Raw genomic sequence first — 26,726 nt, forward strand, 5'->3', positions numbered from 1 at the left:
TGTCCCCGTTATTATGCAGTCCGCCGAACGATACGCTCTGCACGAAATTTCGGATCAAAGTCCGCAATAAATTCCGTTTGTGCCTCGCAGATGGAAGCTCGTGGACCGATAAGGCGCCGTTGGACCTGACGTCTGCCTCGTACAAATAACAATCCAGCATGATTTATGGTACTATGAAAAACCCTGGAATGGTAATGACGTTGCCTCACAGTAATATTGTCACTAGATCAGGAAATGTGTTTCAACTGCTAAGAAACGTAATACCTGCACAAGAAAAAGTGTCACATATTTACAAAGTACTGTAACATTTTTGCCCGTTTCATTTGCTGGTGATTGCTATTCTAACCAGCAAATAAATCACTGGCTGTGATAGTTAAGACACGATGAATGAAACTTTATCCTTTAACCTTTAGCTTCACGTTCCTGAGTGGTCATCTCATATTAATGCGTATCGTTGCCAGTCGGAAAAAGTGACGAGTGATCACTATGTTACATCGACTCTACGACGTGATCATATAAGGAAGTACACACATTAAAAAAAGTTGTGCATCACCCGGTTCCCAGAACTCCTGAAGATAGACACAGTCCCTTTGACTGTTCAGAGATATCACTAAACCCGCCCAAAGATGTAAACAAACATGCATGAGCAGCGCCTATTAGACGAACGGGGTCAGACAGCCGATCAGTTCCAGTCATTCCACTATGAAGTAGGTACACGGCTCGTGTTGTCTGTAGTTCAACCATGCCTAGACGATCAATACCGTGGTTCGATCGCGTCCACATTGTTGCTTTGTGCCAGGAAGGGCTCTCAACAATGGAAATGTCCAGGCGTCTTGGAGTGAACCAAAGCGATGTTGTTCGGACATGGAGGAGATACAGAGACACAGGAACTGTCGAAGACGTGCCTCGCTCAGGTCGCCCAAGGGCTAGCACTGCAGTGGATGACCACTACCTACGGATTGTAGCTCGCAGAAACCCTGACAGCAACGCCACCATGTTGAATAATGATTATCGTGCAGCCACAGGATGTCGTGTTACGATGAGTCGTAACTGTGCTCATTAGAGAGCATGATGAGCAACTTCACTCCCGACGTCCATGGCGTGGTCCATCTTTGCAACCACGACACCATACAGGGCGGTACAATGTCCCAACAACATGGCGAATGGACTGCTGAGGACTGGTATCATGTTCTTTTCACCGACGAATGTCGCATATGCCTTCAACCACGCAACAGTCAGAGACGTGTTTGGGGCAAGCAGGTCAGGCTGAATGCCTTAGACACACTGACCAGCTAGGGCAGCAGGATGGAGGTTCCCTGCTGTTTTGGGGTGGCGACGTACGCCGCTGGTGGTCATCTAAGGCTCCGTAACGGTGGTACGATACGTGAATGCCATCCTCTGACCGATAGTGCAACCATATCGGCAGCATACTGGCGAGGCATTCGTCCTCATGGACGACAATTTGTCCCCCCATCGTGAACATCTTGTAAATGACTTCTTTCAGGATAACAACATCGTTCGATTAGAGTGACCAGCATGTTTTCCAGACATGAAAACTGTCGAATATGCCTGGGATAGACTGAAAAGGACTGTTTACGGATAACGTAAAGCCACCAAACACTCAGAGGGACTTACGTCGAATCGCCTTTCAGCGATTAGATGAACTTGTGGATAGTGCGCCATGACGGATACAGGCATGCGTCAATGCAAGAGGACGTGCTACTCGGTACTAGAGGTACTGGTGTCTACAGAAATCTGGACCACCACCTCTGAAGGGCTCGCTGTATGGTGGTACAACATGCAATGTGTAGTTTTCATGAGCAATAAAAAGGGCGGAAATGATGTTTATGTTGATCTGTATTCCAATTTCCTGTACAGATTCTGGAACTCTCGTTACCGAGGCAATGCAAAACTTTTTTCGATGTGTGTATGAATGGCGTTTCTAGAGAAAGAAATCTGCTGAATTCATTGATGCGTAACGACAAATGTCAACGCTCACATAGAGAATTCGCATGTGGCTGATGCAATAGGCTACTTAGTTATTTTTTTTAATATACTTTTTTGGTAAGGATAAAGGAAAGGAAAGAGTTTATTTAATTCGTATAATATTGAGTGAGGTGTCCAACGAGTTTAATTGCTTTACAATTGTCAGCAGCTTTAACCCACAATGACGCAGATTCGGATTCATTTCATTTACGATGATTCCTGGCCCTGAGAACGAACGGCATGGACAACAGGTAATATGATTTACCCATATCTCCACTGCAGACCTCTGCGATGTGAAATGTGCGATAAGCGATGACGTCCCAGCTGATAAAATTTTCTAGCTCTGTAACTTTATCGATTTTCGGTTCACGGACGAAGGCCACTGTTAACCAGCCGCTACCATGCTGTAGGGTATTATTGTTGCTAAGGGTATAGTTAAGAACTCCACCATCTAGGACGACTTGTGCACCTACATAGTTCTGCGTATTAAGATCAATATTGTCTATTGCTTTATAAACTGTAAGGCGGGAACGCCTTCTCCTCCTATAATATCGTGGCATCTTCTGTGTGAGCGGTCGAATGCTGTGGCTCGCGAGGCTGCACGAAAACTGAAGCCTCCTTACCAGATTCATTACTTATACAGACAAAAATGTTGCATCCTTGAGTCGTTGACTATTTGGAATTCTGCTACACTGATTAACATCTGTGGCTACAACACCATGTGGAAAGGTAAAAATTCTCTCTCAGCTATTCTGTGTGGCTGGAAACTTGTTTTCAGTGGTTTTACTGAATGAGATAAAATTAAAATGTTACGGAGAATTCTTGTACATATCTTTTTCTTTTCTAAGCAGTAATATTATATTCTGTTCATTCTATTGACACAACTTTGGAACGCTGCTTTGTATGCATTCACAGTTCACAGGCACCTGTGTGGATTAGCAACAGTTTAGTATCAGACCTATCATGTAAAACCTCCAGTTCGAACTAGTTATCAACGAAAGCAATATACTGGTAACTACTAATGCGTCTTTGTTCTAGCTGAGCCTGGTTTCCACTTCGACTTGAGATACTTCGGAGGATGTCAGTTTCATCTTCTAGTCAGCGGTCAGTTTCATCTTCCAGAATCCCCTCATTACTCAAACGCATGGATTGGTGCCCCTCTGAGTCCCATCGGCGTCCTAACAGACTGGGAATGGCAAAGCCCGAAATTTTGGAGAACGTACGCCTCGAGCACAGCGTTATATGAAAGTGAATGGTGGTCTGTGGAAAAATAGGAACAGTAAAGAATGGAAGACGGATGTTGAAATTAGGCGACCTGATAAGAACTGAAAGGATTTTCTGGGCAGTCAACGAAGAGAAGAATTTGTGTAAAATATTGGCAAGGGAAAAGGGCAGGATAACAGAATATGTATTAAGAAATCAGGAAATAACTTCCGTGGATGTGAGGAAGCTGATGAGAGGAAAAGAACTGCAGGACACGACGCAGAGTTGAATACTGGTGCACATAGGTACAACAATAATTGAGGGCGCTATGTGCAAATGCCTCTCTGATGTGAAAAGGTAGTAAGACGACATGAATTCGTAACAGGTTTTATCGTACCCGTATCACAGGAATAATAAAGCACTATGCACTCCATATATTATAATTAATATTAAATATCTCTAATCTTTACTAAATATAAGAGAAAAGAAGAGATGTTTCGGTGTAACTGGAGTCATAACATGCAAAGGTAAGGATCTGCTTTCATAAGGATTGTGCAGGACATCGTCACGACAGTTTTGTTGGAATATACAACTTTGTAATGCGGGCAGTCACAGCCGTTACACTTCATAATGAATGGAAGTAAAACGAATCGTAACTGGTGATTTCCTTGTTGTCATTACCTGTTTCGCTGCATTAATACTGCATTCTCAGTTAAACTACAGAAGAAGGATAAATTATTATGTAATCGTATGTATTACATGGAACCTTTTCCTTTTTATGTAGTTCACCGAAGGATACTGTCCTAATGCAACAAAATCGGCTGTGACGCTAAAGAAACCACCAATTTTGGAGAACGGACATCCCGAACGCAGCGTTATATGGCAGTGAATCGTGGTCTGTCGAAAAACAGGAAAAGTAAAAAATCGAAGACGGATGTTGTAGGAATAATTTCAGCTTAAGAGACATGTGGAAACTAGGTAAGCTTCGGCGTCTCGACGAAAGTTTGAAATTTAATTCATAAACAATAAAACAATGTTCAAATCGTTGGTCGATGTTCAGCTGCGGCCTCTTCTCGCATGAGGTATAGGTTGCATTTGTAGCTTTATTGTCCAGGTCAATTTACTATAAATCAGTTATCATTCGATACTATAGCTCGTACAGTTTCTTATTAAAAACGCAGAATTAATTATAGCTTTAATATGTTTACTACAGCTGGTGACACATGGACTAATACAGTTACATATTATCCCATATTTTCTGTCATTAATTTTCATTAACATTTGTGACTTCCATTGAGAAGTGAGACAAACAACCAGTTACAAAACAGCGGAAAGAAATATACGAAAAATCTTTTACTGACAACACTTCACATTGTTTCAAGACTGATCTTCTCTATTCGCGTAAAGATAACAAATAAAATGCCAAAACTTTATTACCAATGAAGTTACGTAATGTGGATGAGAACCAGAAGCGCAAATTTGTATCAGGAAGGCAGTGTTACATAAAGATGTGGGCCTAGGCCATTCTCCCACAATGGGTGGACACTTTTCTCCCATGTGAACAAACAGGCTACTTGCGCTAACATTCTTACGTAAACAAACCGCTTATGGGAGTACATGTTTCGTTTATTTACGAGGTAATTAATGGGCAATAACTGTCAATATAATTCGAGTAGTTTAATAGTCGATATTTTCAAGATAATTAACGTAATTTATTGTCAATATGGCCATCGAATACCGCATGTGCGTTCTTGTTTACCGAGGTGTTCAAATGCTTTTAGCCTAAAGTGGTAGCTGTCATCATGAAGGTGGCAATACGTGACAAAAACGCAAGTGCACTACTTGGCCGTCAAGTTGCCTATACATTATAGTTCTTACCTTGACAGTTACTGACCATTAATTGTAATTACAGTTATTAACTACTAATTTCATCGTAAATAAACAAAACAAACTGGACCTAAATGAGCGGTTTCATTATATAAGAAAGGAAGCCAAGTGGCCGGTTTGTTTATGAAGAGCATCATGCCAACATTGTCACTGAACAGGCCCTACCCTCAATATCCGTCTATAAATTACAACCAAGTAGCCTGGCTGTAAACATTGAGTACGGACTTCATTCCAGTCTTGATTATTTATGAGAATACCGTGTTATCCTTCTTGAAAGCATCGAAGTACACACAAATTATCGGGTTAGTTACGACCATATGCTTTTATGAATGAAGGATGGAAGCAGTGCCTCCGATAGTTAATATGAACCACAACACATTAGAACTCTCCTCTTGCATACTTTGTTCCGTTCAAGAAGAACGAAGTAGTAAACCCAGCAATCACTATAGTCCCCAAATTGATTACATCTTTCTTTTCGGGAAGAAATACATATATTTCCAATTTTTTTAAATTCCGTGTTATCATAACGGGGATGAAACGGAGAAATATAAAGTGGGGGCACTGGTAGGTAGGAAAGACTTGTAGTAAAGATACGGTGATGTGATGTCTTCTGAGACAAGGAAAAGAGGGAAATAGAGGAGGGGAGGGGTGAGTGGAACTGAAAATTGACGAGTTGCTGGCAGTCGAAGTGGCGTTTGGCTACGATGATTTCCAAGAAGTCCGTGTGCTTGCCGGTTACCATCAGCCTTGAATGCAGCAGTGTAAAATAAGAGAGGCTGCTGAAACAATTAAGTGCCCCAAGAGAGGTGAAGAGGCAGTGGCTACAACTTGCCACGGTCTGACAGCCAACGATCCCATTCTAGCGGGCCGAATGTTTACTGCAGCCAGCTGGTGATCACCGTTTAACCGAAACAAGTGGCCGCAAGACAACTGCCGTGTGGCATCGACATCTTGATGCACTTAGAAAGAGCAACAACTCTGTTAAAGAGACGGCATACGTCACATTTTTGTACCCTCTGCTATAGTATTGTTGTGCTCTATGGGATCCACCGCAGATACGGCTAACAGAGGACATGGAAAAAATTCGGAGAAAGGCAACTGATTTTGTATTATGACGAAACCGAGGAGAGAGTGCCACGAACATGAAATATGAATTGCGGTGGCAGTCATTAAAACATAGGCATTTTTCACTGAGGCAGGATCTTCTCGTGAAATTCCAAATTTCTCCTCCGATTGATAAAATACTCTGTTGGCGCCCACATACATAGGTAGAAATAATCACACCAGTTCCCACCCAGCAGCCCTGATGAATTCCGCCGGCCGCGCTCTCTTATTAAGCCGCCCCCGCGAGAGTAATCTCTCGGTCGTTTTCTGCTTTAGCCGTGAACTGGCCGCTATAAATTCGCTAACTTTTTCTCCTCTGCCAGCCAGTTTCCTTTCTCCTATGATCCGGCAGAGACTTGGTAATATTTTGTACAAAAAATGGTGCGCGATTGTTCTGAGGTAATGGCTTTATAAGAAACAGTTTTGCGTTTGCTCAAGGTGGAACATGTAGTGATTAACATCTTAGAAGTGTTATGGGCGCCTGCTGTCACTAATCCATATAGGCCTAAGGATTTAGAAAACATTCTGACGTCCCTCTTACGTTCTTTGCAGATGAGTCTATCGTTTATCGTCCAGTAAAGTTATCAGAAGATGAAAATAGGTTGCATAATTATTTAGGTAAGCTACCTGTACGGTACGAAAAGTTGCCGTTGAGATTAAACACTAAAGAATGTGAGGTCTTTCAAACGAGTACAAAAAAATGTGTTAAACTTCGGTGCACAGTAAATGTCACAAATTAAACCTTGTAGATTTAACAATTTCAGGTTACCATTCCGAACAACTTAAATCTGAACCTTCTTATAGAAAATGTTGGGTGGAAGGCCAACCAAAGACTGGGTTCTATTGGAAATATCCTTAAGAGATGCAACAAAACTATTAAAGGTGCTGCCTACGCTAATCTTATCCATCCTTTTCTGGAGTACCACTGCGCTTTATAGGGTCCTCATTAGATGAGATTGACTCAGGAAATCAAAAATCTCCAAAAAGCAGTGGCTCGTTTCGTATTATAGCAGAATAAGGATGTTTGTGTGTCACGGATGTGCAGTCATTACAAAAAAAGGCGTTTTTCGTTGTGGTGAGTTCGTTTCAAGAAATTAATACGTACTTTCTGTTCCGAGTACGAAAATATTTTGTTGATTTCCAATTACTTAGCGAGAAACGGCCGTCGTAATAAAATAAATCTACAGTTGCGCTGAACTACTTAGATGTTGATTTTTCCCATGCCCTATTCGAGAGTGAAACAGTCGAGAAATGGTCTGAAAATGGTTCTACGAACACTCTCTCAGGCACTTACGTGTGACTTGCTTTGTAGTGATGTAGATGTAGAATTACGAACTTACTCATAAAAGAACTCCTTAACATGAACATCTCAGTTCGTACTTACCACTTTTACTTCTTAATTTTACGACGATTATATGACCTGTAGCATGACAGTTAACTGTATAACCAAGCAGGCCTCCAGCCAAGTGTATTATTACTACACCCGCGTATTCCCATACGTCACGACATTCAGCGGCGTTTCGTGTTATACCCATTCCAATGCCCATACAATCTATGATGCAGACACACTGATATTGTTAAAGATGAGAAAGCCTGAAAGTTTTTTTTTCAATGGAATTTGAAGGAAACCTAGATTTACATCGTCGAACGAGTATATGATGGTCCCTCCTCCAGAATGTAAATATTAATAAGCTTTTAACGTCTTCCGCTGTATCTATCCATGGGGAACTCGTCCGCGCTATTTACAAACGTCCTCGTACATGTGGCCAGTGTCAAATAGTGCCAAGGAAGCAAATTTTTGAAATAGAAGTTTCAATGCGTCAACGCAGCATGAACACATGTCTTAAGCTACAGCTCCTCACGAAGTAATTTTTCGTGCTATTAACTACATTAATGACGCTCACAGACGGCATAAGAAGCTTTATTGGTTGTCTTTCGCTTTTTTTGCAGAATTATCGTGTAGTGGTGTATTATAAAACAGTTTGAAGATATGCTTAATACGGGCAGTGATAATAAGGACTAATTAATTTTCCGGATGAAGATTGTTGTTGATGGTGATCTTTCAGCATCTCTGAGCCGCCATAGATATCGTTCACGTCTTCTGTGCTCGTCTTCCGCGAGAAAGACTAATGATGATGACATTTTTCAGTGTCAGGGAATGAGCAGAAGTTTCCAGCACAGCGCCACGCCGCACACATACAGAACGCAAATCTGGCGCCAACTGACAACTGAAGGGTTCGGCACTGCATCATCTCGCTGGTTTTTTTCCTCGAATCGTATTTCATCATTTGAAAGTGAATTTTCAATGGAGCCGGTCACGCAGGCTTCACCGAGTGGTCGAGATCTAATCCTTCTAAATCAACTCTACGTGAAACAGCGGACCGATTATCCAGACACGACATGTGTAATACGCATCTACATTGGTTTCAAGCATCCAGTTTACTTTGTAAGAAGCCCAAATTTTCTTTTTGATAAAATAACCTCCGATGACTATAAATGGAAAACATAATGTTTACTTCCTACAGGATTAATGTATTTAGCTAAATAGCATTTGGCTTATAAGGCCATCATCAGACCACCTCTGAAAGCTGTCAAAATTTTTGTTTTATTGGTATATAACCTGTTTCCCGGTCTAAAGCAGCATCAGCAGTTGCAACAATGAAAAAGTCAGAGGTATACACATCGCTCATAGGCAAGACATGTTATGCACTTAATATTGTCTACTTTGTTGGCGAACGAAGGGTGACAAAGACGTAATCCATAAATTTCGTAGAAATTGCTAGTGGGTGGATCATGAAGTTACAAAATTTTGTTTTAAAATCTGTCTGCGTCAGTACGACGGCAGGACAATCCGGTGTTTGGAAGGGTAGATACAGCCCACTTCATCCCTTTCAACAGCTTCGCATGCTCAGAATGTAAGATACATTGTGACTGGAAAAAATGTCATCTAGACCGTGGCGCATCTGTAGAATTGTGATTCCACATTTACTGAGCATCTACTCGTACAGCCTGAGGGCCACATCTACCAGCCACAGACATGTCAGACATGTGTCCCCCAATTGACAAACGAACGCCAAAAAACTCAGTTTTGCGGAAGCCTTGGAAACATCGGGTTCCCAGTCCTAATTTAATATCAATTGTTAACGAAACACAGTACTTCCCCTGTTCTAAACTTCTCTTAATCCTCAGTTTTCCAAATATGTCCTGCCTTGTCTATTCTTTTCAATAACTCCGTTTACTTGTATTTATTTGTTTGTTCTGTATGCTTATGTACTTCATGTAATATGTAGTTATAGCTCTCAACTCTGTTTACTCGTTTTATGTAGATTAGATTAGATTTACTTTCTTTCCAATAGATCCGTAATGAGGCGGTCCTCCAGGATGTAGACCATATCAGAAAAACAATAACACATGACAAATATGTAAACTAAAACAAATAAGATGATGCACCTTCCACAGGTCTCTAGGGGAATGATTGTAATTTTTTTGTGTTACCCTCCGTATGTAAAAACTTGTTCAAGTCATTCTTCAGTACTCTTCTCGAGTACTAATTTTACATTACAGGGACTATTAATTTGATTTAAATTATTATACAGGCCGTGTTTAGTATTAACACGTATTTATCATGGCTTGCTCCCTTTAAACAGGATGTCCCAAGAGCAATAGTGAGTATTCAGGGATATGACAGGAACAATCATTCTAAACAAAAGTCTAATAAACATGGGCTCTAGAATGCATACCACAGTAGCTATGAGCACTTGTCCACCTTCGCGTAATGTGAAACATGTCTCTTTTACTGAACAATTGCTCATAGCTCTCGAAGAAGACATCTTACAGCACATGTTTACCAGATGTTTTTGCTGCTAATTATCCCTGAATACTACTACTCCTTGTGCACGCTGTATTTATTTGCTCTTAAACTTTTTAACTTTTAATTCAGTTACCGCTGCAGTCTGAAAGATCTCACTGTGTTTTCTTGCCGCAGTCGAGATGAGTAACATCCTTTGCAATGTTGTTTACATATATTGAAACCTCTTTGACAATGAGAGTCAGTTAAAGTTTGATGATGTAAGCCGAAATCCAATTAACTAAATAAATACTGAGTTTTTATTTTATAACTATGTTCTAGCAATGTCTGGATGGAAGGATGGATTTAAAATTGTTGGGTGCGAAGCCCCTTGGTCACCAGCGCTCTTTCACAAGAGCTCGGACTGGTGAATGAGTACTCTTGTTAAAACGAAAAGCAAATGACATACAACGATAGCCACAACAACAGAAAATGTCAGATGCAGGTACCTGTAGATCTAATCACATAGTTACCACGTGTTAAAAGAAGTAATAGAACGGTGGACGTCAGAGAGAAGGCTGATCGATCACGGAAGTAAGTGGATGGTACAGCCACTAGAAAAAGACATTAAAACCTGCGTCCAGTTAAACTGGGCGAGAGTCCTGACAACACAGAAAATGTAAACAACTGTCACGCAATTGCCGAAAATTTATGATCGAAAGGCTTCGCTCCTATCAGCATATAACACACAGGACATTAAAACATGATGTGTCGTGAGTGTCTTCTTATCACAAGATATAATCATGCGTTACTGAGCGGTGTCCAGTGCGAAAGCGACTGAGGACCACTAGGTGCCTTCATGCAGTTTGAAAGAAAGTACACCACGGACGAATAGTCGGTTTTACCGACCGCAGCTTGCTGTTACTCACTTCCATCTACTGTCTTCCCGACTCAGCCAACACTCGTTTTGTCACCCACCACACGACAGCCTGTAAGGGGGCCGGGAAGTTGAAGTGTGGTGTTTTCCTGGCAGGTTGTTTTCCATGCTCTCACAACTTTCTCGTTCCCATCGATTTCCAGAGAACGAACAGATGGTCATCTCTTTCTTACGTCTATGCTGGTAGTGGGTAGTGTCCTGGCCCATCCGAACTATTCTATCGCCGGCCGGAATGGCCGAGCGGTTCTAGGCGCTACAGTCTGGAACCGCGCGACCGCTACTGTCGCAGGTTCGAATCCTGCCTCGGGCGTGGATGTGTGTGATGTCCTTAGGTTGGTTAGGTTTAAGTAGTTATAAGTTGTAGGGGACTGATGACCTCAGACGTTGAGTCCCATAGTGCTCAGAGCCATTTGAACCATTTTTTAACTATTCTATCTGCTGGGAAAATTTGCTGAATAGCTTGCAGAGCGTTTGGAGAGTCAGTGCAAATAAGAAACTTCCCTCCACAAGATGTTTCATGAGCTCCAGTGCGTTCTTGAGTGCCCACGGCCCTGTGTAGTACAATGAGAGGTGGAGTCGTAGGTGTCGTTTAATGGCAAAATGTCGGAAGACAACAGAACACCCAAAAATATCTCATTGCCTCGATCCACCATGCTCTAAGGGAAATTCTGACAAAAGTGCCGGTAAAACTCCGCTTTAAAGGCAAAGGCAGAGCTGTGAGCTTGTTACACCCCGTCAAGTCCAAGTTAAGGGTGCTCCTACCAATCAAACAGGGGGGGGGGGGAGGGGGGGGTAGCAGGGATTTGCTCTATGCCTATTTAAGAAATGTATGTCAAAGAGGTTAGTAGCGCGGTAACCATTGAACCTGCGTTGTATTTCGTTCTACCAAGAAGCGACGGGAGAATAAGTTTACATATGATGAGACCTGACAGTGCTTTTGCATGATGGAAGCCGCATCGTTTACGAAATACACTGTAGCAGAACATTTACACTCATGTCATTCTGAGGTACAGAACTGTTCTAATAAGCAACAAAGGGAGCATCCATTATCGCGATGCACAGCAACACCATTACTCACCGGCAGCTTACGACAGGATGGCTGATGGTTCCTTTCCCACTGATTAATTGCAACTCGTGTCGTATCCGAGGAACACACTTCGCGGAAAGTATGGCGAACCGCACGTGTGGCGCCTGTAGGGTGCGACCCGTTTCTTGCGGCCACTCAGCACGGCGCAGCGCAGCCCTCCGACGTCAGACTGGACGAGCGACAGCGGCAGCGGCCGGCGACGTGCAATATGTCGGGCGCGGATGTCGCGCCAGGCAGGAAGCGGTCGACCGCCGCCACTGCGGTTCTCGGGGCCTGCCCGACACTGTGAAGCGAGGCGAGGCGCCTCTTCCTCTCTCGTCATCTAACTGTGCCATCTGCGTGTGGCACTGTAAAACCAATTATCAAATATTTTGCGTAGGACCCCGGTTTCAGATGCGACAGGCACAGAGTCTCTTCCTGCGACACCATGTGTAAAATCATTTAGTCTATTTATATTATTCTACGCCTGCCCCCGGTAGATGAGTGCCGCCGGCAAGGTAGCCCAGCGTGTTTGATCAGAAGGTTAGCTATCATTTGTAATAAAAAAAACTGAGTTTACGGCTCAACGAAGAACCTAAACGAGAGTCATCGGACGTCCGCCCCGAACAAATTCAACGAACAATATGGAACGAAATGAGATCAACAGTAAAAAATGGCCAGCGCGACAGAATGTCGATCTTGAGGGCTCGGGTTCGATTGCCGGGTGGGTCGGAGATTTTCTCCGCTCAGGGACTGGGTGTTGACTGTTCTAATCATCATCATTTCATCCCCATCGACGCGCAAGACGCCGAAATGGTGTCAAATCGCAAGAGGTGCTCCCGGTGTACGGTCTACCCCACGGGAGGCCCTAGTCACAAGACATTTACATTGTTATTATTCTACGAGTGATGTTCAATAAGTAATATAACACATTTTTTTCTCGGGAAATTTCGGTTGAAAAAATGTGGAATTTATTATGGGACATCGTTGAATGTTCCCAATTCAAGCTCTGTGATTTCATAATGATCCGACAGGCGGTAGCGCTATACGTAACCTTCAAAATGGCGTCCGCAACGGATGTGTGTTCAAAGCAGAAAGCTGTCACTCAGTTCCTTTTGGCGAAAAATCAGACCACTGCAGATATTCATAGGCGCTTACAGAATGTCTACGGAGACCTGGCAGTGATCAAAGCATGGGGAATCGTTGGGCGAGGCATCTGTCGTCGTCACAGCAAGATGGCGAATATCTGCCAGATCTCCCTCGTGCCGTCTGGCCGCATACAGCTGTGACTCCTGCATTTTTCGAACGTGCGGACACTCTCATTCGCGGTGATGAACGGATCACCATCAAACACCGCGCTGTTCAGTTGGACATCTCTGTTGGTAATGCTGACACACTCTTCCACCATTTGGGGAATTCAAAGATGAGTTCCTTGCCGACGCAGAAGGCCATAAAGAGTACGTAAGGATCACCTGTGCGGATCTGCTTGCGCTTTACGAGGATGATCGTGACAACATTTGACGAACATCGTCACAGGCTATAAAAAAAAGGTTCATCTCTTCGAACCGTAAATCAAAAGGCAATATATGTAGAAGTGCCAGACCACCAGTTCTCCGAAGAAAAATACCAATGCCGCGCCATCAGCCGGGACTCTGAAGTCATTATTTTGTTTGATATCCTCCCTCATGGTGCAACGATCACCTCTGAACTCTATTATGCTACCCTTTGGAAATTGATGAAATTCCCTCAGCGTGATCGTCGTCACAAAAATGCAAACGAACTTGTCATTCTCCATGACAACGCAAGGCCTCAAACAACTCTTCGCACCTGAGAAGAGTTCAAAAAATTTAATTCGACTGTTCTTCCTCAACCACAGCAGAGAAGAGAATCCTCACCTTCATACTTCCATCTATTTGGCTGAATGAAGGTTGCACTCCACTTTTGGCTCAATGAAGGTTGCACTCCTCTGCAATCGGTACAAGGATGATGGGAAGGCTATTGATGCAGCGACACGTTGGCTACGACATCGATCAGTAGAGTGTAACATGTGAGCATACACGACCTCCCAGTAGGGTAGCGTAAGATCGTCACGTTGAATGGAGATTATAATGAAAGATAGGGTTTTGTAGCCAAAAGAGTGGGGCACATTGTACTGTACTGGATTACTGAACGAAAACAACCTCCTTTAAGAACGTATTTGTTGTACTATGGTGTATTACTTATTTAATGACCCTCCTATATCTAAATACAAGGTACTCCAGATAAAATGTTTCTCTTTGTAATTTAAAAATAGTGAGTTAAGGATTTATTTATTTAGGACGGTAATGGTACCAATATCTTTTCCTATCGTGTTCCTGATTTATTTAATCCGTCTGCACAGAAATCAGTTAAATCCTACTTTATCACTTTTAGTTAGAGAGTTGGAAACCTTCAAAGTTTTCGGGGTGGACAGAGAATGCTGTACATACGTAGCTCGACGTTTCCAGTAGAATGTTACGATGGTGGGAAGTTCACTTAAGTGAGGTATTCAAACGCATGCTCATTTTTCTGAGTAAACAAATCCATACGCTGTCAGTACGACCTACAGACTAGATGTAAAGTTGCTGATGTCACACAGCCGCAAGCTTACACGGTGACTTGTTTCAAACCAATCTGGGATTGTGAGTTCGGTAACTTGAATACCGATTCTTCAGCTATTCCCACAAAAAAAATCTACTGGTGCCAAATCGGCAACCGTAGGGCTTTTCCCGATTTCTAAGGTATCTTAACCATCTCCCAAACAATAACCTGATCAGTTCTTGCATAATATCACAAAATCAAAGGGTATTTTCAAGGATAACACCTAATTTGTACACAATGAAAGCTCGATAGTTCTCAACTGTCAGTATACCTGAGAAGTAGTGGACATCGATGATTTCATCTCCGAAGATTCAAACGTCAAACGTTACGGGACCACTTCCTACGCCGACTGGCATGAGGTACCCATCTGTGGTTCCGTAATGCACGTGGGTGCACCAGAGAACACTTTGCATGGCGTCCAGAGTGAAATTATCCACGGCCCATTTGTAGAAAGCAACTCCCCGCTAGAGATCGTTCCCGTGCAGCTCTCGTATCAGCGAAGCTAACTGTTCGCCTGGCAGATACCTATGGCTTTCCTTGTGTTGACATGAAAATCGTGATGTACTGCAGCAGAAAGGAACACTTCTTAATGGCCTTCTCAAACTTCTTATTTCTCGAAGTCGTCAATGCAAGGATACATCGAAGATTATAACAGTATAGGACTTCGATTACAGAATCGAGGAAGTTTGTCGCTTCGTGACACCAGCAACTTTACATCTAGTCCGCAGGTCGCTTGGAAGGCCTACTGATTCAGGAAAGAGTGCACTAGTTTGAACTCGTCACTTCAATGAATATTCCGCCACAAGAACCACGTTTTGAACGCAGTCAATTATTTTCAGAATGTTGTATGCACCTATAATAACTTGAAAGTTTCTGGCTCCATAACTAAAACTGGATTAAAATTGATATGTATACAGTTGGTTGAAGTACCTCAGCTGCGCGAGGAAATAACTTGTTTTCTACATAACAAATTATAACTCGTTGTTGGAACACTCTGAAGTAATTAAATATATTGTGATCATATCTCCACACAAGGAGTTACGTTTCTTACGTCTACCAACCTAAATAAACATTCCTTTAGCTTATTAGTTTGTAGGTCACGGGCAAAATTAGTTATCTCAAAGATCTTGTGTGTACTACGCGAACTACTGTACATCGCATGTAGGATGTACTATAGTACGAATACAGTTGCTTTTCTTTCCTATTACATTCACCTATTGGGCGAGGAAAGAAGGGCTGTATATTTCCCTCTGTATGCGCCCTAGTCTGTCTGCGTCATTCCAATGTCCTTATGCTATGTCCACGTCGGTGTCAATGAAAGTCATGTATGGTAATACAGCTTTATTACGGCAACACGCATGCGATTGGAGACAGAAAAGCTCTTCGTTCGTGCCAGGCACTTCACTCCAGATTACAACGCAGATGTTAAAATCATCATTATGGAAAACCAGCGACCTGTAATGGATGATAATATAGCAATTGTAAACATCAATAATGGACTAAAACAGCATGTGGTGCACACAAATACCTAAGTTTCACAAAACGTTTGCAGGGAAGGTGCGTAGAAACTGAATACTCTATGGTAACAACGAGAACGACTATATGGTGCGATGACAGTTTCTTACTAGCATAAAACTTGGATGCACTACCATTGACCTGAAATGAAAAGAAAGGTGTAAGAAATGACGTCATTCGTCATCACACAAAGCACAGAAGTGCTGAACTCTGACCTCAGCAGTGACTACTATGCTGACCTCCTTTTGGCATAACAAATATACTATCGAAGAGCACTATGTGCCGCGGCAAACGTTATCAGTCATGTATGATACTGAAACCTCCTAGAAATTATCTTCGTCTCGCAATCTACTCGAAACGACTCAGCCTGACATCTGCAGTTATTGTCAGAGTGGTTTTCATTTATTCTAACCATTGCAAGAAGCAATAGGCGTCAAAAAATTCCGTTGCGATGAAGAGGTACATAAGAGACTCTCGACTGGCTGCGAAGATTCACAAACGAATTATTACCCACGAGAATTCAAGGAATCTGAAGCCGTTGGCGAACTTGCAGGGAGAAGGCTATGTCCTGCTACTTGTGTCCTTTAGGAAATATTAAAAAATGTTTACAGTTATTACTTGACTCAGCTTCGCAACTTCTGTTTCTCATGCAAGTAACTGTATATAACAGTGAATGGAATATGTCTGTGACCCTCAAACTTCTTTTGTGTTTCACGCTGTAGCCGCGCGCAAAATTTTTCTACATGGAAATATCTAAACATTTATTTTTCGTCGTGTAGAGTTGGCTATAAACCGCCAAAACAGTTTATTTGCTACTTGGATTGTTCCAATTGGAGAAACCACAGTGTGCGTGAGGCATTACACTCACATAAACGTTGCATGATTCACTACGATATCATCCATAGTCTTTTTGCGTGTGCGTCCAGCTTCGAGTTGAGTGCTGCAGGTACAAAAGTTGTAGAGTTTTTGTTTTCCTAGAAGTCAGGGGGAAGGTCGTTTCCTGTGTGCTCCTAAGGCACTCTGTATTGATTCAGTCTGACTTACTTGATATGGAAATCCAATTTCTCTGCGTCGCTTACTCAGTCTCTTCGAGTTTAGATTCGCCCGGCAGATCTTCCTTCAGGAATCCGCATCTGGAAAAAGAAGACATTTCAGTATTGCAGCGCGTTTGCTTATGTGTCAGAATATTTTCGACAATCTAATAATACCTCTCAACTTCGTCGCATACGGTTGCTGGTACGGCACAAGTACAGCATAATCCACAATACGCAATAGAAATACAGGCATATGAGACAAGAGGTGAAAGTACATACAAAATACTGATATAGGCTGCGATAACTGCTGTCCTGGAAAACTATAGCATACAGTTATTAAGCACAGCTAAGAAAGTCTGGGTAGTAGAACAGGAAAATTACTGTTCCATAAGACAGTAGTTCTTTTTACGTGGGCGTGCTGAAATGTAAAACATCCGAACGTTTTATGTGAAAACTCTTAAAGCTTTTAAAATAAAATAAAAATTTGTTAAAATTCTGTATCTTCATTCTTCGTGTTTAAATATTTATTTCTCATAATAGTCACCCTGGCGAGGAATATATTTGTCCCAATGGGAGACTAGGTGGTTCATACTGTCACTGAAGAATTTTTAACTTCTATACGGTTCCACAACCTCACTTTTACTATCACCGCATCATCACCATCAAAGTGAGGTCCTCGAATCTGTACTTTAAATCGGATGGGCCCAAACTGTGGGTGTATGGAGGATAATCAATGAGTGCGAATCCAAGGCGTCCGGATGTTGCACATGTCGCAGCGTTTGTCATGCTGAACAAGAGGGTGCTGCATACCTAGGTATAACAGTTACGAACAATTTAAATTGGAAGGAAGCCACAGAAAATGCTGTGGGGAAGGCTAACCAAAGACTACGTTTTATTGGCAGGACACCTAGAAAATGTAACAGACCTACACTAAACTTGTCCGTCCACTTTAAAATACTGTTGCGCGGTGTGGGATCCTTACCAGATAGGACTGACTGAGTACATCGGAAAAATACAAAGAAAGGCAGCACGTTTTGTGTTATCGCGAAATATGGGAGAGAGTGTCACAGAAATGATTCAGGATTTGGGATGGACATTATTAAAAGAAAGGCGTTTTTCGATGCGACGGAATCTTCTCACGAAATTACAATCACCAACTTTCTCCTGCGAATGCGAAAATATTTTGTTGACACCGACTTACATTGGGAGGAACGATCACCAGGATAAAATAAGGGAAATCAGAGCTCGTACGGAAAGATATAGGTGTTCATTCTTCCCGCGCGCTATACGAGACTGGAATAATAGAGAATTTGAAGATGGTTCGATGAACCCTCTGACAGGCACTTAAATGTGATTTGCAGAGTATCCATGTAGATATAGATGTAGATGTGCGGATTTCTTCGAATTTGTGCTTTTAGTTTCCTGAGGGTCTCTCACGCAGTGACAAAGTTACGTTACAAACCTCCATGTTTCATGCTACAACTTGGACTCATCTGGAAATTGAGTCAGCAAAGCGGGGAAGTCGATTGATTAGTATCCAATACCTCAACCGACATTAAGAACAGAATAAAAAATCGAGAGGTATCACTTTTCAGTACACCCTCGTACTCAGAACTTAAAGTGTTTCAAATAAATATGTCCACGAATAACGTATCACCTGTCTAAATTACTACAAGATTTCAGGTCTCTTGACTGGTTTGATGCGGACCACCACGAATCCCTCTCCTGAGCCAACCTCTTCATCTCAGAGCAAGGCTTACACCGGTTGCGATCCATTATCTGTTGGACACTTTCCGTTCTCAGTCTACATATTTACCTTCTACCGCTCCCTCAAGTACTATTCATTTCACTTGTTGCATATCTAAAGACAAGTTTCCTAGTATGTACATTTTACGGTTTTCATCGTGTAACATAATTTTTTTTACATTACGCCGTCAAATATTACTTCCAGCAAAGAAAAAAATCAAAGCACTAATAGTTATCTACGAAGAAAATTAAACAAAACAGAAGCTGCAATTCAATTAAAGGGAACTGAGTGTTTAAGTGAAAATGTTAGTACCTAGAAGAGAATAAATGAAGAATAGGAAAGCACAGAGCAAATGGTTGCCCGCCAACATCAATGATCTGAAGGGAAAGCGTCGGAAGTGCATTTAGCCTTTTCCTTTCTCTTTGAAATTTCAAGTTTCATATGTTATTTGACTGTATACTAAGGGTTCGTTTACTCAATTAGTAACAATTTTTAAGTGATCCTTATGGAAAAATAGCCGGTCACTGTTTACGTGCTACTATGAAATACACTTCCAAAGCCATTATTATACCGGGTTATTACTGTCAGTATTTTATGTGGATTGGCAGGAAGGCAGATCTTGAAATGGGACCACCGATTTATATTTTTCTGATCAGAATTCTCTTTATGTTTATTTCTATGTAGCTGTTTCAGTATGTATGTCTATGTCTTATGTTATTCTAAGTATTTATGAAGTTTTTAGCTATGACTGTTATTTGGTACTTCGTCTATGTGGGCGTCTTTTCATCTTCCGTTCCTGAATCATGATTTTTTATTTTTTCTGTCACGATTTCTGTTATTGTCATCGTTATGTTTGGCCTGGGAGCAAGTCTAAAGGCCACTCTCTTGTGCATTCTGATTATAATATTCTTGAAATATTTTCCACTGTTCTTTCTAGGTCTTCCATAGCTTTAGGTTCCTTGGGATGTTGTATATGTTGTCGTGTGCCATTCTTTGTAGTCTGCCCCGTGTATGAGCAGTGCATCGTACGAGTATCGCTATATGTTGGAGGGATCCGATTTCTCCACATACGCATTCATGGCTCGGACAGATGTTCATACAGTGTAAGTGTATATATACAAAAGCGTTCTCACTGGATATACGTCACATGACTCATCATTGGACAAGAATTTTCCAACGCATGTATTTTATACAGACTTCCATAAAATGAAACATTCAGACGTTACGTATGCCCTCAATACATTCTCATTCAAGTAACAAAATTGAATGACAAACTGCCTATTTGCTTCTCTCTCGGGTTCTTCGGCCGACATACATCTAATGATTTTACCGACGTTTCGCCACCACGATTGGCTGGCCTTGTCAAAGCTTCACCCTCCATTGCCGCTGGTAAACTGGAGACGATCTCGCCGCCGCAGACTATATGTTCCTGGCGCACCAACGTCCGAGGGCTTCTCCTCGGTCATTTCCAGTGCAGTTCTCCTCTTGCTACCTGCGACGGCCGTTCGCTGCAGTACGGGAAGCCAGGATCCGTTTACCTTAAGGCTTTTTTCTTTCTTGTTGAAACTCTTGGCATGTTTTTGTATTTATACAGCTTCTCTGAACTAGCTCGTGTCATAGTGCTTCTCTGCAGCCAGAAGTTCCGTGTCGGCGAAATACATTACGTGATCGGTCTCACTCAACGCGTGCTTCGTCACGGCCGATTTCTCCACCTGCCCTAACCTGCAATGTCGCTTATGTTCTTTGATCCTGGTGTTGATTCATCCTCCAGTCATTCCGACATAAACATTTTCGCATGTGCTTGGTGTACGGTATATTCGTGACATTGCAAGTGGATCTATTTTCTGCTTTGCCGATCTAAGGCCCTCTTTGATCCTCCTTGTCGGTTTGAAAATCGTCGTTACGCTGTGTTTGCACAATATACGTCCGATTCTGTCCGTTACTCTGGGAATGCATGGCAGATTCATAAGGAGCGTGTGCGGCCAATCGACCGCATCCTAGGCCAGTTCACTGCTCCATTTCCAGCGTCAGCTGCGCGGTTGTGAGAGCAAGAAAAGTGCTGCTCTCCATCCCGGCTTCATGGCAAGACATACTCTGATAGCTTAGCCTACTTCGCTGCAAGGAGCAAACATTCGAAACAGTCTGTCACGTTACAGAAAAGAGAAGACTGCTGGATGTATTTTTTAAGCTCTATTTTTAAACTCCTATTTTTTAAAATGTACTCTCCTGGAAATGGAAAAAAGAACACATTGACACCGGTGTGTCAGACCCACCATACTTGCTCTGGACACTGCGAGAGGGCTGTACAAGCAATGATCACACGCACGGCACAGCGGACACACCAGGAACCGCGGTGTTGGCCGTCGAATGGCGCTACCTGCGCAGCATTTGTGCACCGCCGTCGTCAGTGTCAGCCAGTTTGCCGTGGCATACGGAGCTCCATCGCAGTCTTTAACACTGGTAGCATGCCGCGACAGCGTGGACGTGAACCGTATGTGCAGTTGACGGACTTTGAGCGAGGTCGTATAGTGGGCATGCGGGAGGCCGGGCATACGGAGCTCCATCGCAGTCTTTAACACTGGTAGCATGCCGCGACAGCGTGGACGTGAACCGTATGTGCAGTTGACGGACTTTGAGCGAGGGCGTATAGTGGGCATGCGGGAGGCCGGGTGGACGTACCGCCGAATTGTTCAACACGTGGGGCGTGAGGTCTCCACAGTACATCGATGTTGTCGCCAGTGGTCGGCGGAAGGTGCACGTGCCCGTCGACATGGGACCGGACCGGAACGCAGCGACGCACGGATGCACGCCAAGACCGTAGGATCCTACGCAGTGCCGTAGGGGACCGCACCGCCACTTCCCAGCAAATTAGGGACACTATTGCTCCTGGGGTATCGGCGAGGACCATTCGCAACCGTCTCCATGAAGCTGGGCTACGGTCCCGCACACCGTTAGGCCGTCTTCCGCTCACGCCCCAACATCGTGCAGCCCGCCTCCAGTGGTGTCGCGACAGGCGTGAATGGAGTGACGAATGGAGACGTGTCGTCTTCAGCGATGAGAGTCGCTTCTGCCTTGGTGCCAATGATGGTCGTATGCGTGTTAGGCGCCGTGCAGGTGAGCGCCACAATCAGGACTGCATACGACCGAGGCACACAGGGCCAACACCCGGCATCATGGTGTGGGGAGCGATCCCCTACACTGGCCGTACACCTCTGGTGATCGTCGAGGGGACACTGAATAGTGCACGGTACATCGAAACCGTCTCGAACCCATCGTTCTACCATTGCTAGACCGGCAAGGGAACTTGCTGTTCCAACAGGACAATGCACGTGCGCATGTATCCCTTGCCACCCAACGTGCTCTAGAAGGTGTAAGTCAACTACCCTGGCCAGCAAGATCTCCGGATCGGTCCCCCATTGAGCATGTTTGGGACTGGGTGAAGCGTCGTCTCACGCGGCCTGCACGTCCAGCACGAACGCTGGTCCAACTGAGGCGCCAGGTGGAAATGGCATTGCAAGCCGTTCCACACTACTACATCCAGCATCTCTACGATCGTCTCCATGGGAGAATAGCAGCCTGCATTGCTGCGAAAGGTTAATATACACTGTACTAGTGCCGACATTGTGCATGCTCTGTTGCCTGTGTCTATGTGCCTGTGGTTCTGTCAGTGTGATCATGTGATGTATCTGACCCCAGGAATGTGTCAATAAAGTTTCCTCTTCCTGGGACAATGAATTCACGGTGTTCTTATTTCAATTTCCAGGTGTGTAGATACACTGTATCAGTGACCGCCAGCACTCTTAAAGATTCATTACCACGAAAACTACAAGGAAAATAAGGACTCGAGTGATTAAATAGACGCAAGCGGCAGAACTGATGGAAAAGACCAGCTTCTCTACTTGGAATGAGGCAATAGAGCTTTCGTTTGCTCAACGAAAAAAGCGTAGAGAAACGTTTCCAGTGGCGCAACTGTTTGTATTTCTCTCGGGTGTCCAGCCTTCTACAGGTGTCACATGGAGGTGACGACAAGCTATGCTGTCGAAATACGGTATTACAACACCTGGCTGGACACTCGAGAGCAGTGCCAACAGCGTAGAGTGTCTGCATACCTTCCCTGGCAGCCGTTTTCATTACGTTTAATAGCGACGGAGGTTCACAATGCTTGGAGGAATGTCGCCACGTTCCTTCTAAGCACGTTCTTCGCAGCTGTGGGTAGCGCGTGTTGTGCAGTAAATGACCTACCGTGCCTGGAATAGCTTACCACAGAATGCAGGCGGGAGAGTACGTCTCACAAACATTCAGATGCATGGTGCAGACACGTGTATATTCAGTTTCATAGTGGAGACATGTGCCTCCAGTAGTTACTTCAGAAACAAAAGTGATTTAAATTCAGCTATGAATAAACTAGAATAAGAAGTGCCCCTATCATAGCACGAGAAAAGGCCAACATGTCCTAGGAAAATTATGGATTTAAAAGAAGGGAAATCGATTTCAACTTAACTGGCAGCTTCAAAGACATTAAAATGAAAAAAAACCTTGACATATTCTCTCTTTTTTACTTGTTAGTGAACATGCCATTTAATATAATGGATCGTGTCAGGTAAAGTAACAGGATACATGATGCCACCTCGTGTAACATGTCTCATGCCATTATGTCATCAAAATGCATCTGTATTGTCATGCAGCATGACGCAACACGTCTGTAAAATTCCACAAGATATACGTTTTTACTATGGCTGGCGCATCTCCTGAGTTTGGCCACAGGATCAAGAACTTCGGACCCTTAAATTCCAAGCATCAGCTGTGCCAATCTCTTGCAGCTAAAGGAGCGCAATGCGCTGGGGAAGTATGATTGACTCATGAGAAAGTTTGAATCTGCCAAGATGTTTTCATTTAAATGTCTTTTGAACCTCGCAGGTCAATCGAAAAGGTAGTTCTCTTCTTTTACATCCCTAACACTGCCCAGGAAAAATTCTCCTTTTTCGTTTTACGAAAGATCCTATTTCATTCCTGAATCAAATTTTTACTCTACCATAATTTTGACATTTGACCGCCGTAGCAGATTTTTGTTGACCCGTGCAACGATTGATCCGCTATAGTTTTTTTATTGCCTTTCGGATCATGTTGCTTGTATCGTGACAACGGATAAAGCTTTCACAAAACAACAAGACGACCGTTAATTACATATATTTGTCTACGTTCTTGCAAAATCTGAACCGATTCACACAAATGTAAGACACAGAAGTGGCACACATATAAGGACACACAAACAACGTGTTTCTGCACTAAAACCAGAATGAAGCTAGATTTGTGAATGCGAGTTTACAATTTTATCGTAAGAAGGTATTTTTTATTTTTTTGATTCACTTTAAACCGTTTCCGCGCATACAGTTCACATGAGAACGAATTTTACATTTAACTCGACATTAAACAATGTATCTCGACAACGGATGAAGATTGTTGGATAAAACGAGTGCCGGCTGGGTTGGCCGAGCGGTTCCAGCTGCTACAGTCGGGAACCGCGCGACCGCTACGGACGCAGGTTTGAATCCTTCCTCGGGGGTGGATGTGTGTGATGTCCTTAGGTTAGTTAGGTTTCAGTAGTTCTAAGTTCTAGGAGACTGATGACCTCAGACGTTAAGTCCCATAGTGCTCAGAGTCATAAAACGAGTGTTGACTTTACGCAAAGTTTAAACCGTCTCGTACAAGTGCAGATATAGAAGTGGTACAGTTAAAAACCCTCCCAGAAAATAGTGTTTCTTGCACGCAAAATCCAAACGATGCTTGATTTTTTTCGAACGGTTAAAATGTATCTTATACCAAGGTCTGATACACCGGTGGGCCGAATCTGAAAAATCAGTCCCGCTCCAGTCGCAGTTACTTCAGGGTCTTTGTTGTTGCACGCAAAATCTGAACGAGGATGTTTTTGCATGAATAATTCGAGTGTTGCATACGAATGGTGCCGTTAGCTTAACATTAATCTCAGCCCAATTAATAGCGTTTGCGAAAGGAATTAATCGATTCACACAAACTGCCCGGGCGGCAGCTCCGGTTCGTCGTTCAAACCTTGCTTAATGTACTGCAAAATAGCCACAGTACGACATATGTTCGAATGGCCATACAAGTGCATACATTGTATTTGTTGTTACAGCGATTCCTCGCAGTAACGATAACGCCTGTTGGTGAAGTTTATTCCATTATTGTTAAATGAAGATTTAATGTAAAAATATAAAAAGAAGATCAAGTAGCTCTTTTCAGACATAACTCTGTTTATACTAAATCTTTACAACAGGAAAAAGTAGGATTCATGCACAAAACTCCCATGACGACCTTCCAAAAACCCCTGATTTTCCGCTCGATTTAATTTCTGCTGCTTTCACAGGCCCGGCCAGCCCCAAATAGAAATGGAAGTATAATTTCACGCTCGATGATTGCCACAAGCATTAATTCCATGATGCAGAAAATTACACCCTTGATTTCCATTACGCTGAAGTGTTAGAACACCCTATAATTATGTCTGAACATTGCAGCTTTTACTGCTTCCACATGCCTCATTGCCATCTCGTAATGGTGCAAACGCAGCTCTTTCAAAGAGCAGTCTGCATTTCGTCACGAAGGGGAGAGCCCCGTAGGTTAACGCTGCACAGTGTAGTGATGTGCTCATGGGCAAACGGTGGTCGGTGGTCCTAAAATTTGAGTAATTTCCTCTTTCATCAACGTCAGGCGCAAATCCTTCTGGTCAGCTAATTTGAAACTAATGGATATCTTGGAATAAAAGAGTACATGCACAGAAATTTAGGAAATTAAATAAAGTACCTGACTTATTACTCTGTTAGAGGTGGCGAGATCCTGAAAAGCATTGGACAATGTAAACTGGAGCAAGACATGAAAACAGGCGTAAACTGTATCTAAGACGGGTAGTATACAATATGTACAAGAACCAAGAAGAAAAAATAAGATACGTTTACCAAGAACAATGTGCTCAGGTTAGAAAGAGTATATGACTACGATATAATCACTTGCCCCTGCTGTTGAGCCTACACATCGATGGAGAAATGTAATAATTGAAAGTGTCAGGAGTGGGCCTAAGGCTCAGGATGCAAGGATATCATTTGTAAGATTCGAAGATGACATTGCTATGCTCAGTGAGAGTGAGGGACTATTTCAGAAACTGTTCAGTGGAATGATCTAATGAACACACACCATAATTGAGAGTAAACCCAAGAAATGAGGGGTTTCAGAAATGAGATAAACAAACAACTAGACATCAAAACAGGGGACCACAAAATAGATAAGCGAAAGAATAATGCAGCTGTGGAAGCAAAATCATGAATGTCGGAGCTCATTCTAGGTCAAAACAAGTCGTCTAGGGTCAAATATCACCCTTAATTTAAGGGCATCTAAGAAGGTGCTTTTTCATTGTACAAGGGGGGTGGGGCAGGAGGGAGGGGCGGAACTGTAGGCTGTACAGGCAACAAGATGATGCCACAGGTTCTTCCTAGTCTGCAGAGGAATGTCTTCTATCATATGTGGAAGAGTGTCTGTTAATAGGCTGTGATACTTCTGTGCGTTCAGTGTTCCGCTTGTGAAACCCGGCTTATGAGCTGATGGTTCACTAACTTTCCACCCTACATTTACACTACGGGGGTTTTCAACAGACCAGTAGTGCTCATGTTTCGGCGTTTTATCTGACCATGATTGGTAAATGTGGCTTCGCCGCTAAAGAGGATACATTATACATCTGGAGTATCCTGTTGTACTGCCGATGTACAGAAGTCAACAAGATTCTCATAATTTTTCCATATAGCTCTTTATGGAGATTGGTGTGATAAGGTAGAACC

At 43.0% G+C, this 26,726-nt stretch overlaps 1 protein-coding gene across 5 annotated transcripts in view; it reads right to left on the reverse strand.

The window, feature by feature from the left end:
- Nucleotides 1-26,726, reverse strand: part of LOC126276092 (putative tyramine receptor 2) — a 1,721,495-nt gene that overhangs the window by 215,742 nt on the left and 1,479,027 nt on the right. For 4 of the 5 annotated variants that reach the window (XM_049977249.1, XM_049977251.1, XM_049977253.1 and 1 more), the window contains one exon: nucleotides 17,149-17,237. The gene's annotated coding sequence lies outside the window, so the exon portion shown is untranslated. Of the gene's footprint in view, nucleotides 1-11,982; nucleotides 12,249-17,148; nucleotides 17,238-26,726 lie in introns of those variants that run through there. The other variant, XM_049977252.1, reaches the window with a different exon arrangement.

The sequence above is a fragment of the Schistocerca gregaria genome, chromosome 1, assembly GCF_023897955.1.
Source record: "Schistocerca gregaria isolate iqSchGreg1 chromosome 1, iqSchGreg1.2, whole genome shotgun sequence".
In the NCBI taxonomy this organism is placed as follows: Eukaryota; Metazoa; Arthropoda; class Insecta; order Orthoptera; family Acrididae; genus Schistocerca; species Schistocerca gregaria.